Source organism: Pristis pectinata, chromosome 22 (genome assembly GCF_009764475.1).
Source record: "Pristis pectinata isolate sPriPec2 chromosome 22, sPriPec2.1.pri, whole genome shotgun sequence".
In the NCBI taxonomy this organism is placed as follows: domain Eukaryota; kingdom Metazoa; phylum Chordata; class Chondrichthyes; order Rhinopristiformes; family Pristidae; genus Pristis; species Pristis pectinata.
In genome coordinates, this window is record NC_067426.1 from 32,037,256 (window position 1) to 32,050,101 (window position 12,846).

At 41.1% G+C, this 12,846-nt stretch overlaps 1 protein-coding gene across 7 annotated transcripts in view; it reads right to left on the reverse strand.

Annotated features, from left to right (window-relative positions):
* The window catches only part of thrap3a (thyroid hormone receptor associated protein 3a), a 117,587-nt gene that overhangs the window by 57,482 nt on the left and 47,259 nt on the right, over positions 1-12,846 (reverse strand). For 6 of the 7 annotated variants that reach the window (XM_052036579.1, XM_052036581.1, XM_052036585.1 and 3 more), the window contains one exon: positions 8,407-8,487. The exons of the other annotated variant lie outside the window; for it this stretch is intronic. The gene's annotated coding sequence lies outside the window, so the exon portion shown is untranslated. The remainder of the gene's footprint in view (positions 1-8,406; positions 8,488-12,846) is intronic. 7 annotated transcript variants of the gene reach the window in all.

Consider the following 12,846-nt stretch of genomic DNA (forward strand, 5'->3'; position numbering starts at 1 on the left):
CATCACCAGTCCTTCATTGTTGCTAGAATTCTCTATCCAACAGCACAGCAGGAGTACCTTCAGCAGAGGACTGCGGCAATTCAAGGTCGTGGCTCACCACCACCTTCTCAAAGTTAATTAGGGATGGGTAACAAATGCACGTAGCTACCCAATATGTAGCGGTTAGCATAACGTTTTACAGCGCCAGCAAGCCAGGTTCGATTCCAGCCACTGTCTGTAAGGAGTTTGTACGTTCTCCCTGTTTCTGCGTGGGTTTCCTCCGGGTGCTCTGGTTTCCTCCCACATTCCAAAGACGTATGGTTTAGGAAGTTGTGGGCATGCTATGTTGGCGCCGGAAGCGTGGCATCACTTGCAGGCTGCCCCCAGAACACTACGCAAAAGATGCATTTCACTGTGTGTTTTGATGTACATGTGACTAATAAAGATATCTTGTGAATGAAAAAATATGCAACTTCTCTTGATGGCTACATCGAAATGTGAACAGTAAAACAAAACCATGTTGATAATTCCACATGTTAGATGTTGGAGAAATGTATACCTGCATGCAGCAAGACTTGGACAAGAATTGACACGGGCTATTAAGTGACATATAACACTTCCAATGCACACATGCATACAAGAGAAATTTAACGACCTTTCCTTCAATTCATTGCCTTTGCCAAATACTCCAATAATGACATTCTGGCAGCTGTCATTGACCAGAACCTTAACTGACCAGCCATAAAAATATACACTGGCTATAAAAACCGTCAAAGACTGGGCAACCAACAGCAAGTCACTCACCTCCTCTGCCTACCCAGAAGGGTGACGAAATGTTATGCATGTTATGTATGCACGGAGCAAGAACAACAACGGTGCAGTAGAATAAATGTTTTTACCGAGTCATGTTACCAAAGTAAAGAAACTAATTGACTTACGGTTGGAGATAAAAAGTGTGCAAGTCCCCAAAGTCCAGTGCCAAGAGTAACATACCATACAAAGGAAAGAGTCATCGCTTTGCAGAGTGATTGACAGGAGGCACATGCCTACTTGCCTCGATCTCGCAATCGATCTGCTGAGCGACGGACAGGCACACGCATTCGCCGCGTTCTCTGTACGGTTCAATGCACATGTCTGGATGAGTACAACTCCAGAAATACAGACAGCTCAACACCATCTAGGAAGGAGCCTTCTTGACTGGCACCCAATCTTTCACGCAAACATTCACGCCTTCTACTAGCTCACTGTGGTAGCAGTATACACCGGCTACAAGGTGCAATGCAGCAACTCCCTAAGGCTTCTTGCCAAATCTGTGACACTGCCTTCTGGAAAAATAAGTGCAGCAGGCATGTGAAAGCATCACCACTCCTGAGTCACAGACCAACCCAGGCTGATGCTGGGATGAATGGTACTAACATTTTAAAAAAACAAGAGGCAAGCAATCTGGTCAATGGCAGCCCCAAGATGTTGACAGTGGGACATTTAGCAACAACGATGCAGTTAAGGAGTTGTAAGATTGCCAGACAAGTAAGCAAACATGAGAATTGGGAGCAGTTTGGATTTCAGCAAATGAGGCCAATGAAATTGATTAAGAGCAGAAAAAAAGTACGAGAGTAAACATCCAGGGAACACAAAAGTGGACAGTAAAACATATTATAAATAAAAAGTCACCTGCAGGCACCCTATAGTCAGAAATGGGAGAACTCAAATAGAGAACAACAAAAATAGCAGAGCAATTAAACAAAAATGTTACATAGAACAGTACAGCACAATACAGGCCCTTCGGCCCACAATGTTGTGCCGACCTTTAAACCTCGCCTAAGACCATCTAACCCCTTCCTTCCACATATCCCTCTATTTTAAATTTCCCCCATATGCTTATCTAGTAATCTCTTGAATTTGACCAATGTACCCGCCTCCACCACCGCCCCAGGCAGCGCATTCCATGCCCCCCACCACTCTCTGGGTACAAAACCTTCCTCTGACATCTCCCTTGAACTTCCCACCCATTACATTAAAGCCACGTCCTCTTGTACAGAGCATTGGTGCCCTGGGAAAGAGGCGCTGGCTGTCCACTCTATCTATTCCTGTTAATATTTTGTATACCTCTATCATGTCTCCTCTCATCCTCCTTCTCTCCAAAGAGTAAAGCCCTAGCTCCTTTAGTCTCTCCTCATAATGCACATTCTCTAAACCAGGCAGTATCCTGGTAAATCTCCTCTGCACCCTTTCCAACACTTCCACATCCTTCCTATGAGGCGACCAGAACTGGACACAGTACTCTAAGTGTGGTCTAACCAGAGTTTTATAGAGCTGCATCATTACCTTGTGGCTCTTAAACTCAATCCCTCGACTTATGAAAGCCAACACCCCATAAGCTTTTTTAACTTCCCTATCCGCCTGTGAAGCAACTTTCAGGGATATGTGGATATGGACCCCAGATCCCTCTGCTCCTCCACACTACCCAGAATCCTGCCATTAACCTTGTACTCTGCCTTGGAGTTTGTCCTTCCAAGCTGTACCACCTCACACTTCTCCGATTGAACTCCATCTGCCACTTCTCAGCCCAGCTCGGCATCCTATCAAATGTCCCTCCACAATCTTCAACAATCCTCTACACTATCCACAACACCACCAACTTTTGTGTTGTCTGCAAACTTGCCAACCCACCCTTCTACCCCCTTATCCAAGTCATTCATAAAAATCACAAAAAGCAGAGGTCCCAGAACCGATGCTTGTGGGACACCGCTAGTCACAGCCCTCCAACCTGAATGCACTCCCTCCACCACAACCCTCTGCTTTCTACAGGCAAGCCAATTCTGAATCCACATGGCCAAGCTGCCCTGGATCCCATGCCTTCTGACCTTCTGAAGAAGCCTACCATGTGGAACCTTGTCAAATGCCTTACTAAAATCCATGTGGACCACATCTACTGCACTACCCTCAACCTGTCTGGTCACCTCCTCAAAGAACACTAATCAGGCTTGTGAGACATGATCTGCTGTTCACAAAGCCATGCTGGCTGTCCCTAATCAGACCATGATTCTCTAAATGGCCATAGATCCTAAGAATCCTTTCTAACAGCTTGCCCACCACAGATGTAAGGCTCACTGGTCTATAATTCCCTGGATTATCCCTACTACCTTTTTTGAATAAGGGGACATTTGCCACCCTCCAATCCTCCGGTACCACTCCCGTGGACAATGAGGACTCAAAGATCCTAGCCAAAGGCTCAGCAACTTCCTCCTTCGCCTCGCAGAGCAGCTTGGGGAATATTCTGTCAGGCCCCGGGGACTTATCTGTTCTAATATTTTCTAACAGCTCCAACACATCCTCTCTTGATATCTACATGCTCTAGAACATTAACCTTACCAACGCTATCCTCAGCGTCATCAAGGCCCCTCTCCTTGGCGAATACTGAAGAGAAGTATTCATTGAGAACCTCACCTACTTCCACAGCTTCCAGGCACATCTTCCCACCTTTGTCCCTAATCGGTCCTACCTTTACTCCCGACATTCTTCTGCTCTTCACTTAAGTGAAAAATGCCTTGGGGTTTTCTTTAACCCTACTCGCCAAGGCCTTTTCATCTCCCCTTCTTGCTCTCCTCAGCCCCTTCTTTATTCCTCTAGAGATCTATCTGATCTTTGCTGCCCACACCATATATATGCTGTCTTCTTCCTTCAAACTTAGATGCACCACCTCTCTTGTCAACCATGGTTCCTTCACCCTGCCATTCTTTCTCTGCCTCACCGGAACAAATTTATCCTTAACATTTTGCAAGAGATCCCTGAACAACAACCACATCTCCATAGTACATTTCCCTTCAAAAATGTCATCCCAATTCACACTCGCAAGTTCTAGCCTTATAGCCTCATAATTTGCCCTTCCCCAATTAAATATCTTCCTGTCCTCTTTGCTCTTATCCTTGTCCATGACACTGTCGCCCAAATGCTCACCCACCGAGAGATCTGTCAGCTGACCCGGTTCACTACCTAATACTAGATCTAATATGGCATTCCCTCTAGTCGGCCTGTCAACATACTGTGACAGGAATCCGTCCTGGACCCGTCTACTCTGCCCCGTCTACACCTTTGGCACTAAGCAGGTGCCAATCAATATTTGGGAAGTTGAAGTCCCCCATAATAACAACCCTGTCATTTTTGCACCTTTCCAAAATCTGCCTCCCAATCTGCTCCTCAGTATCCCTGCTGCTACCAAGGGGCCTATAGAATACTCCCAGTAGAGTAACTGCTCCTTTCTTGTTCCTAACTCTAGAGACGATCCTGCTACATTATCCACCCTTTCTGCAGCTGTAGTAGTATCCCTTCACTGAAGAAGTCATAAGCATCTTTCCAAAAATAGGGAATCAAGAACCCAGTGAAGGTGAAGAAATAAAGAAAATTAGTACTGGTAAGAAAATAAAGCTGGAGAAATTAATGGCTCTGAAACCTGACAAATCCCTGGGGCCTAAGAATTTGCATCCCGGAGTACCAAAGGATGTAGCTGTGGAAATAGTAGATGCATTGGTATCACCTTCCAGAATTCTATGGATTATGGAACAGTTCTTATAGATTGGAGGGTGGTAAATGTCACCCCCCTATTTAAACAGGATGGAGAGAGAAAGCAGGAACCTACAGATTAATCCAAAATCAGTTGTGGGAAAATGCTAGATGATAAAGGATGAGATAACAGGACACTTGGATAATATCAATGGGATTAGACAAAGTCTACATGGATTTCTGGAAGGGATAAATCTGCTAGAGATATTTTGTGAATGTACCCAGATAAGGGAAAACTAACAAATGTTTTGGACTTGGATTTTCATAAACCCTTTGAAAATGTCTCATATAAGAGGTTAATGTGTAAAATTAAAGCACACACTTTGGTGGTATTGGAATGAGTTGAAAATTGCTTGGCAGACAATAATAAGGAAGAACAAATGCATCTCTTTCAGGGTAGAAGGTGGTACTTAGTGGGGCATTGCAAGGATCAGTGCTTAAGCACCAACTATTCATAACATATCAATGATTTAGATGAGGCAACGATATTCAGTATTTCAAAGTCTGCAGGTGTCAGTAATTGGGTGGAATTGTGAATTGTGAGCAGGATGTAAAGAGGCTCCACGGCACAGGTAGGTAGGGTGGTGAAGAATGCACACAGCACGCTTGCCTTCACAGTCAGGGTATAGAATATAAAAATTGGTATGTAATGTTGTAACTTTACAAAACACTATATGCAGAGCAGGTTGCCACCCTATAGGGTAATGCTGGAGTGAGTGAAGAGAAGATTCCCCAGAATTTTGCCTGGATTGAAGGACTTTAGTTATGGGGAGAGATTGGATAGGCTGGGTTTGTTTTTCCTGGAGCGAAGGAAGCTGAGGGGTGACCTGATAGAGGTATATAAAATTATGAGAGACCTAGATAGGCAAAATCTTTTTTCCCCCCATGGTACAGGTATCAGAAATAGGAGAGCTTAAGTTTAAGCTGAGAGGTAGGAAGTTTAAAAGGGAATTTGAGGGGAAAGTTTTAAAAAAAGAACAGTGGTTGATATCTGGAAGTTGCTGAACGTGGTGGAGTATGGTGACGTATACAACTATGTTTAGGAAACATTTCAATAGATACAAATAGATAAGGCATAGAAGGATACAGAAATAATGATGGCAAATGGGATTACTGTAGATGGGCAAAAAGTTCAGTGTGGACATGGTGCATCAAAGGGCCTGTTTCTGGTGTTCTATAACTCTATCACTATGGTGACTTAAGATAGATTGTGCAAGTCGGCAAAGGCATAGTAGATGCAATATAACGTGGATATATAAGAACAGAAAGGTGATATACAGAGAGACTTAGTGTTCTTGTGCACCAGCCACTGAGAGCAAACATGCAGGTAAATCAAGCAGCTAAGGAGGAAACTGAAATGCTGATCTTCATTGCTAGAGATCTGAGTACAGGAGTAAGAGTTTTTTGTGACAACTATACAGGCCTTTGGTGAGACTATATCTGGAGCATCATGTGCAGTTTTGAACTCCTTGACTATAAGGGATGTACTTGCCATAGGAGGAGTGCAGCAAAAGGTTCACCAGACTGATTCTTGGGATGGAGGGAATGCCATACAAGTATGGATTGGATTAACATATTAGGTTAATAATTTAGAAGAATGAGGGAGAATTTAATTAAAACTTACAAAATTTTGACAGGGCTAGACAGACTGAAGGTAGGGAGAATGTTTGCTCTGGCTGGGGAGTCTAGGATGAGGGGACACAAGGCAAGACATTTAGGAGTGAGACAAGAAATTTCTGAGGAACCTGAGAAATTTGCTACCACAGAGGCTGTACGTTCTAAGTCACTGTATGTATTTAAAAAGGAATTAGATTTCTTGGCACAAAAGGCATCAAGGGATACAAGGGAATGAAAATATGTTGAGATAGATGACCAGTCACTTTTTTTTGTGACCAGTCAATAATGGCAGCATAGGCTCAAAGAGCCAAAAGGCCTGCACCTGCTTCAATCTTGAACGCTTCTAAATTCTGACCCTCCCCAATCAACTATCCAACTTCATCTTGCAATCTGGGGCAATTTACAGTTGTGTCCTATTTTCTCAAAGACAGTTTATGAACAGGCAATAAATGGTGGCCATTTCAGTATAATGTGCAAATTGTAATAAGTGTAACCTTAAGAAAGAAAAGAAACAGACCAATTTTAGGAAGATAATCTATGCCTGTATATACACCAAAGGGATCAGCTCCCATTTCTTGTTCATCTGACCCCTTTGGTTTCATTCCCTCATGTGCTCATCTCACATTTCTGTGATTTGCCTCACCACTGTGTGGTGATGTGTTTAATATTCTAGCCGTTCTTCAACTAAATGTGTTTTTTTGGTATTTCCTCATTACATTTATCGTTATTTAACAACACAAATTTTTGAAGTCACCCCTCACCAGAAGTTGTTGCCAATAACAAGTTACCCATCTTCCCTTCTGCAGATCTACCATCAAGAACCTGCATTTCAAGCCACCCAGATCCTCAATGGTGAAACTGTAGACAGGAGAAAAGTTTTGTACAAATAATGTTTGCCACTGGGGGTTGGGGAAGAAGGGTGGGAGTGATTAGTGGAACAGAGACAGAACAACTCCTGAACACAAGCTAGAAAATAAAATTGACAGCTGGCCAAGTTATGCTCACTGGCATAGCTGGCTGCCAAACCCTTCAGAAGCTTTGATTCTGAGAGTCTGACATACCAAAATCATTCAAAAAAGACAATTAACAGCCAAATAAATTTTCAAAATTTTGTCATCAAAAGATTTATAAATCAAATGCTTGACATTTAAGAACACAATTACAAAATTAAAAGATATTTACCTGAGCTAATTTAAAGTGTAAGCTAGCCAATGTGCACCCTCGTAGCAGTTCATCTCCCTTCAATTTAATGCAGTTGCTGCTCACGATTCAGGTCTAACAAGGCACAGATTCACTAAACACCTCGGTATTAGTGTTAGCAAACTGCCACCTGGTCACACTACCAGCATCAGAAGGCAAATGGGAAATCACCCAAGAATGGTTGACAAACTCAGGCATTTAACACTAACACAAAAACCCCAAACATAGTTGCATTTCCCTGCAAAGTCTAGCCCATTTTTGGGAATTCTGTCAAACACTTCCCATCTTAAACAGCTCTCAATTATCAATTATCCCCCTTTCCCTCATACAATCACCCTTCCCCTTTCTAGGGAAAGGAACCTGACTCCGTTCTGTTATTCCTGTGGAATTATTTGATGGTTCTGGTATAGCTTTGCATATCTGTTTTTGCACTTAAATTGAAGTTTCCATATCCTTTCTATAATATGGAAACTGGAACTACCTAGCATGGTCTAAACATGGTCAAATAGAGCGTTAACACTTCTTTTGAGTTTTATCCTGCTACCAATAAATGATAGTCCTTGATTTGCTTTGTTTATGGGTAATTATTATGCATTGCTCCTTTAGGTGATTTACTATACCCCTGAATGGTGCTTTTCTGAAAGACCGTGTACCAGCTAGCTAGCCGAGTGTGGCTGCAGTCAAGAGGTTTTATTTTATTGCTCATGCACAGTACAATTGCTGGAGGGTTGGCCCTATTACTGGCATACTTCAAGAAACATTTCTTCAACCAGGGTTTTTTTTCATGACTGAACTGAAACTCTTAAAAGACTTTAAAGGTTTCTTGAAGAATATGTTGTGTGGGATCACTCTGCATCAAATAAAACTAGAGAGAAACCAGCATTTCAGCTCACTTGAAACAAATAGTTGGGTTATCCCAAAAATGGCATTCAACCAAGCAGAAGATAGATCACTTATTGGCCATCTCATTAACAATAATCTCTACAATTCTCTGGGTAAGGAGTAGGACAAGAGATAAACATGTACTCAATGAAAAGGATGCCATCTTACCACACAGCTCTGGCAGTAATCAGGGACAAAGGTTATCCTTGCAGGAAATGCGCCATACAGCTGATGACAAGGTCCAAGAATCTGAACAGAAAATAAAAAGTCATACATGGGGTGGGGGAACATACAATATTTTCTTATTTGAACATTCCATAAGTCATAAAAATTAGATCACTGGCCCTAATGTAATTTGATTCACTCCCAATGGATGGGCCGAATCTTCAGTATCATCCAGTCATCAGCACTTCAGGGGGTCTGTTTACACTACCACTTTGCCAATATGATTGTGGATAAATCTTACCATACAGTTCCTTAGCATGCCCAAAGTATAAATGGGGTCACCTTACAGGATTTGGTACTTAAAATCCAAAAATGGAATCTTGAGCATTAATTAGACAAAATGCTCTCTCCTGCATTTGAGTATAATAGCCAGAGTCCCAATAGTGCATAAGAACTGTTAACACTTCCAATGTAATTGAGGAACAGTTAAGCACCTTGTATATCTCCTAAAAAAAAGCCCAAGAAACAACTGTTCTATTTCCTCAAATAATGCTGTATTAATAATGTAAAAAAATCACACAAGTGACAGGTGAGATATGAGGAGGATTAGGTGGTTTGCCTTGCGAAGGGAATAACAAAATGGTTGCAAGGCAACAAAAGGCACTGCCGCTAATGATGATGAAAGCAGAGGATGAAGATGTGGAACGTGGTGTCCAAGGAATGCAGAGTCAGTAAGGTGAATGTTTGTAGAGCGAGAGGTTAGAGATAGGAAAGCACACATCAAGCATGGCAAGAACTTTAAATCTAAGGCAACGAGAGAACTGAACTCAATGGAGATCTGTAACAAAAGTGATAAACCAATAGGGCTAGGTGCTTGAATATCTCCAAAGCTTGTGAACAGCAGAGATTATGGCTATCTGAGGATTATGGTAGGTGCAGAGTGGAACAATATTGGATTATAAATGAGACAATAACACAGCTGAAGCTTTTAGCAGTTCATTGATTATAATAGGATAGAAGGGAGCCAGTGTTATGAAGGTGGAAGCATGCAGTTACACAGTTTGAGACCAGAATATTAATTCAGGGAACCCAAGATTTTAGTTCATCACATTACATTGGCTAATGAGGAAGATGGAATTGCAGATAAGGATATGAAATTTGTGCAAGGGATGGAGGCAATAGCTTTTAACTTTTCTAAAGTGAAGTAATGGATCATCCTAGAGTAGATATGAGATAAGTAATTAAACAACGTAGCGACAATGGAAAAGATATGTGATAATGAAGACAGAGTTGGTGTTATGAACACCACCATAATCACCAAGGGATAAAAAAGGGAAACAAGAAAAGATCCCTGGAGAAACTCCAGATTTAAGTGACTTGTTTTCAGGTTACTGCTAGAGATGCTCCAGCTGTAATCAGAGGTGAGTAAAACTAATTGCAGTCTTATAGAGTTGGAGGAGGGGGAAAAAGGAAAAAGAAAAGCAGCATGGTGTGATTTTGCCAAGATTATGGGAAGATTGAGAATGGATAGTCATTTGTGATTTTGGTTAGAACCATTTTGGAAGTGCCTCAATAGATTTTCAAACAAATTTCAAGGAACTAAGTAGCCAAAGAGGGGTAGCATAAAAGGAGGGTTATGTTTGTAATGCATTTTACTGTACCTTCTGTGATAATATACACAATTAATTACATTTTTTATTCTTATCCTTATTTTAACTCTCTCACTTATCTCCTACACTGCCAATAACCCTTAGAAGATCTCTGTGCTTCTCAAGTTCTGAATTTCTCATCTGCCGTTTTAATACTTCCAGCACCAGTGTTGTTGCCCTCAGCTGCAAAGCCCAACCTGGAATTCAGACTACTGGAGGAACTCAGTAGGTCAGGCAGCATCCGTTTATCTCCCCCCACTTCACAGATGCTGCCTGACCCGCTGAGTTCCTCCCATGGTTTATTTTTGCTCTAGATTCCAGTTTCTTGTATCTCTAATCTGGAATTCACTATCTAATCAACTTTAATACCTATTTAGGTGTTTGTTTCCAAACTTTGATAACTCTCCTGTGAAGTGCCTTTAAATATTTCACTATTTGAAAAATGCTTTATATACACTGTTTTGAAATGTACTTGCAATGCTATTAAGATAATCTTTTAGTAAAAAAGAAAGATCTTACAAATGGTATCAATCACTGATTTTTTTTTGAGGGTGAAAAATTGGCTTGAACTCCCCACTCTTTCTTGCAGATGTTTATCATCCAGCCCCAACTGCCAAAACAGGTAGGCAAGATCTCAATTTCATACCTGGCAACATTGCAAGTGTATATTACTTAGGTTTATATTATCCACTGTTGAACCCACAGATTTGACTCAAATGGTGGGAATATTACAAACAAGGCAGATAAGCTGATAATGTGCCATACAACATTATATAAACAGGAACTATAACAGAGCATGCAATATATGCGGTAAAACACTCCTTTATATAACACATCTATACAATAACAATGTAATATCCCTGTACGTGATTACAGCTAAAATATTCTTTCATATAATATTGTGTTATAATATTCCTTTGGAAAAATAATATTTGTCTATATTTCTTTGGAGAACAAAACTCCATATTATAAAAAAAATGCAATGATATATTATTCAACTATTTGGAAATCCCAGTGGTTCAGCATCAGGTTCACCAGGTAATGTTCATTGTGCTCCCTTTCAACTCAAAGGAGTCCCAGTTCTAGCTCTTCCTTTCAACTTACCTGGTTCATTTGACAATTTATCATACTGTGTAACATCTTAAAAATAGTGAATTAGAAGAATGTTGTGGCATTAATAGAACATCCAATAGTCCAGAAGATCCTCTGATCTGGCACGTCCCGAGTATGGCCGATTATTGGAGCTTTACTTTGTATAGCAATGGGGTTGGCTAGTCAGGACAGAGGGTAACAAATCTTATGAATTTTTTTTAACCCATGAGGCCTGTGGAAGCACAGATACTCAGCATATTCCAGAGGTCAATAAATTTTTGGATATTATGTTAATCAAGTATTACAATGTTGGTGCAGGGAAACACTGAGGCAAAAGATCAGTCATGATCTTATCAGATGGTGCAGCAGGTGCAAGGGCCAAATGATCTACACCTGCTTCTGTTTCTTACGTTCTTGGAATATGCAATGAGCTCCTGTCCAAAATCTGACTGAATGGTTTGGGGTATCTATACCCTGGCTATTTATTACTCTACATTTAAACCACCTAATCCTCAAAGCAGATTCCAGCCCATAACATACTTTAAGTCTGTGTTATATTTATAAAGCACTTCTATCATTCAACAAGCAAAATTATTCTGTACAGTGCTCAGCACAGCAAGGCTGAGACCATACAGGAGTCAAGGGTGCTATTCCACAACATTCTGGAACAGAATCAGGTTTATTAATACCCATACTATATTGATGAGACAAGTAAAAACTACAGAGAGCTTACTCACAAAGAAGGAAGAAACAAAGGAATAAAAGGTCAGTATAATGTTAACATTGTGACAAAGAACTAGTCAGAGCCACGAGCAAGATCAGGAGTGAGAATGGCACTTCTGTGTAGTCAGTGACAGTAATGTGCTCGGGACTAAAACTAATCATAAATGGTATAAGTACTGCCTAATCCTATGGGGAGTTGGGGATGGGGAGTAAATTTATCCAATCATTTTAACAGGGCACAAGTGAGACGTGAGTTTAATAACCCAATCACTACAGCATCGTACTCTTAATAAAACTCCAAATTTTAAATTGAAGATGGTCAGGGGAGGCCAGGCAGAGAGAAACAAATGCAATGGGAAGTGGAAATCTTGACTCCCAAGAACAGTGAGCCACTGTGTGCTGCAAACACTAATGTTCTGATTCTTGAGACAAAGACAGATGAGAATAGGTATTCCATGTTGAACGCAGCACACCAAACACGCTTTTTGAGCTTTACCACAGCAAAAAAAAATTCCCAAATGTAGAAACAAGCTATGCAATTATGCAAAGACATTGGTCAGATCTTCAATTCAAGGAGTATTTGATAAAAGTCACAAGAAATTCTTACACACTTGTAATTTTGACACTTGCACACTCTGGCTAATCATACATTCTTCTATGACCCAAAAACTAAGCTGCAATAGCTTTGAAGTACTTAGTTCTCTTTGCCTACCTACCACAGCACAGCGCCTGGGAGTGAAAATCACTTAAACAGCTGCAGCTGTTCATATTAACTGTTGTCCTCTTCTCCTACCTAAACTAAGCCAGTTTATTTCTGAGACCAATGGATTATTTGTGCACTCTAGGGCTGGCAGTAACAAGCAGTGATAACACATCACAGTTTTGTTAATGTCATAGAAACCACACGGATTGGACTTGGATGCAAGGGGATATTTGAGGCGATGAAGCATGGAGCAATAGGACCAGCTGTCCCATATTT